The sequence below is a fragment of the Pongo pygmaeus genome, chromosome 6, assembly GCF_028885625.2.
Source record: "Pongo pygmaeus isolate AG05252 chromosome 6, NHGRI_mPonPyg2-v2.0_pri, whole genome shotgun sequence".
Lineage (NCBI taxonomy): Eukaryota > Metazoa > Chordata > Mammalia > Primates > Hominidae > Pongo > Pongo pygmaeus.
The window spans coordinates 140677044-140680492 of NC_072379.2; positions in this window are offsets into that span (position 1 = coordinate 140677044).

The following is a 3449-nucleotide window of genomic DNA, read 5'->3' on the forward strand; positions in this document are numbered from 1 at the left end:
GTTCTGCTTTGGAGTAGCAATTCTTTCCATGCAATTAAGTGTGGTGGTGGTCTTCCTATAGCCCATTGCCATTTTTCTTTACTAGGCTCTATTCAAAATTGTAAAATGGGTTAGTTTATCTCTTGCCACCTCCCCCTCAACAACAACACACACACCAGGCCATGTTCCTTGTAGTATAGTACAAGGTCAACCATAATTTGTGATTTAGAAACAGGGAAATTATTAAGTACATCCAATGTATAGATGAGAAGTGTTTGGTTATACTAGTCTTCTCAGGCATTGATGACTATGACTATTTGGGTCTACAGCCTCTTCTCTACTGTGTTCCTCAGCCTAGCTTCGCACCTGAATGGACCTGGTGCCAGGTTCATTCACTCTGGCTCTCTGGCTCTGGCCCGCTCTCGCGCTCTCTGGCCCGCTCTCGCTCTGTCTCTGGCTCTGACTGGCTCTCTCTCTCTGGCTCTGACTGGCTCTCTCTCTCTGGCTCTGACTGGCTCTCTCTCTCTGGCTCTGACTGGCTCTCTCTCTCTGGCTCTGACTGGCTCTCTCTCTCTGGCTCTGACTGGCTCTCTCTCTCTGGCTCTGACTGGCTCTCTCTCTCTGGCTCTGACTGGCTCTCTCTCTCTGGCTCTACAGTAGCAGGATATCTGCATAGATACTACTGAGTGTGAGGGACTGGGTCTTCACTGGCCTTGGCGTTTCATCCCTTCCATTTCAGTGAGACGCTTATTTCTTACCTCAGTAAGTTTTGTTTTTGCACAGAGATCATTATATAACTTGGAAACTAATTATCACAATTATTTTATTAACATCATTGGGCTGGTAACATTAAAGAAGTTAAATTAAAATACTTTAGAAAATATGTTACTTCTCTATGGATGTATTCTAAATGTCAACACTGACATTAAGGTACCAACAGATAATCTTGAGATCTAGAGGAACACTATTGCGCTCTACTGGTCTAATAAGCTCTAACACATGGACCAGTTTAGAGAGGCCATTTACTGAAAGTTGTAGAAAGGTGAATATTGAAAGGTATGAACCTTTCAGCCTGAACGACTAAGGCTTTTTATCTCTAGATGAACCATATTTTCAATCTTGAATTAGATAAAAATTGTCAGGTTTTTCTTTAAAAAATAGCCATAAAAACTACTAAGTATTGCTAAAATTGCTTTCAAACCATTCTAAAATATATGCAAGTAATCAGTGTAGGTAATAAGTGCTGCAATTTTTCAGCAGTTATGAGGCTTTAGAGAAGCTGATTTAAAATCAAAGTAAAAACCTGATTAAAATTTCTTTAAAAATGGATAATTTACAGCAAAACTGTCCAAGGCTTCCTATTTATGATAAAGTATTGCCAGTCTTGGTCTCTACCAATGGATGCCTATAGCTGAAACCTTTTTAATTTAGGGAGAAATAAGTCAGGCCAAAGATGACTTTGCACCCCTGGGCATTTATGATACACATTTCTTTCTCATTCGTCTTTGCAAATGATAAAAAGCCCTGTGTCAGTCTACTACTGCCAGGCATTAAAGCTGATTAAAGCCATAATGCTACCTGTCACCACTTCACAGCATTGGAAAGGCCATCTCTGGGTCCATGGATGAACTACACAAAGTGTGTGTATGTGTATCCTATGGAGAGGTTTCAGGGCTTCCTCGTCAAAATGCAAAATCTAGGTTTCTGAAGGGGTATCTCTGATACAAAAATATATTGGAGTCACTATTCCAAGTCCTCAATTAAAAAAATAATTTTAGGGCTCTTTGAGCATCCTTCTGGATTCTTCCCAGAAATAAGAATGCTTATTTGAGCATCCCTTCTGGATTCTTATTTCTATACCCTGGCCTGTGACCTGGGCCCTACTAGCCTGTCCTTGTTTTAAAGTATACTGTGAACTGGATATTCACAAGTTCCCTGACCTCTAAGAGCTCGCAGTTAACAGGAGGGATGAGGTGACTTTGTGATCATTTGTTATAAGATGGACTGAGTGAGGAAAGAAAATGAAATGGGAGAACAGAAAGGAAGGACCGTTTGAGTACAGAAGTCTGAAAGTGTGTGAGGGGAGGGCAGTTCAGATCCTGAGGACAGAGCAATGCAACAGAAGCATTTGTTGTGTTAGGAAGAGGGATCCATTTGATAATAGAAGAAAATGCTTTAATTTCTCCATGACATTTTATATCTAAAAAACTGTGTACATTTTATCATGCTTTTCTTTGTCAAAGAAAAAAAAAACTGAAGTAGCAGCACTGTGATTCTCTTCAGCCAGCAATCTCGGGAGAATGTGTATTGGCAATTCCTGTCTGAGAATTCAGAGTACTCCAGACTCTCCACTAAGGTGTTACTTATAAAGTTGTAAGAGTTTGCTCAAGGTTGTCTGTTTTCAATTTGCATGGTGCTTTCTGCATTTTTCTTTATACAACTTCTCCCACACTCCTTACTCCAAAGTATGCAAATAGAAAGGGAGATATTAGTGGCATCACATGAAGAAAGAAATTTTAGAGCCAAGTGATTGGATACAGGTGAATGGATGTGGGTGGTGAGAGAGAGATGAAGATGATTACAAAGTTCAAGTCTGGGAGAATATTGCTACCATTAAACAAGGAGCTTAGAAGGGAGAAACTGACTTTGGGCAAAAGGGTGAATTTACTTTTTCATTTGACTCTACCCCTCAAATGGAAGCAGGATTTTTAAAGAGAAAACCATTGGAAGTCATTGACAGTAGTAACATAGCGGGTGGGGTGTGGGATTACTAATTCCTGTGCGAGGCTTGAAGGCAGTATAACATGGTATGTTTTAGCAGCTCAACATTGTGAAGGTGCCAGTAAAATGGAGGTAAGCATCTAGAAATACAGTATACCAACTGGTGAGCAAGACCTTCAGGAGGGGGTTAAAGTGTGTGTGTTGGAAGCTGTCTTAAGATTTTATCCCTAAATGGCAAAAATGGGCAGATGAAAGGTTTTAGGTAGAGGCCTGAGGAGGTGATTTGCCTGTTAGAACAATATGGTGGGTAACTTCTTTCTCCACAGTCTGGACAGTGCCAGGACCAGGAGAAGGAGTGGAAGGGGCAGCCCCCGCTGGTGTGGTGGGTTCTGCAATTTATGGGGCTCCATACATCCTTTTTCCCACTAGGCCCAGGATTAGCGTGAATGAGACGGAATTTAAGGGGTACCAAGGAACTCAGCAATCAAGATTTGTGATACTTTAATGAAATATTCTTAAAATATTAAAACTAATGAAAAAAATTCATGATGAATAAAATACCAAAATTTTAAATACAAGATCAGTAAGCTGAAGTTAATTAAAATTATTTAAGATTGTTACTTGGTCTAGAAAAATTGTGAAGGCATGGCAATTCTCTCAAAACAAGCAAAGCCGATTTGAAAACATTACTGATCAGTTTACTTCCATTAAAAATAAAGTTATATCCATCTTGGCATAAATAAAATATT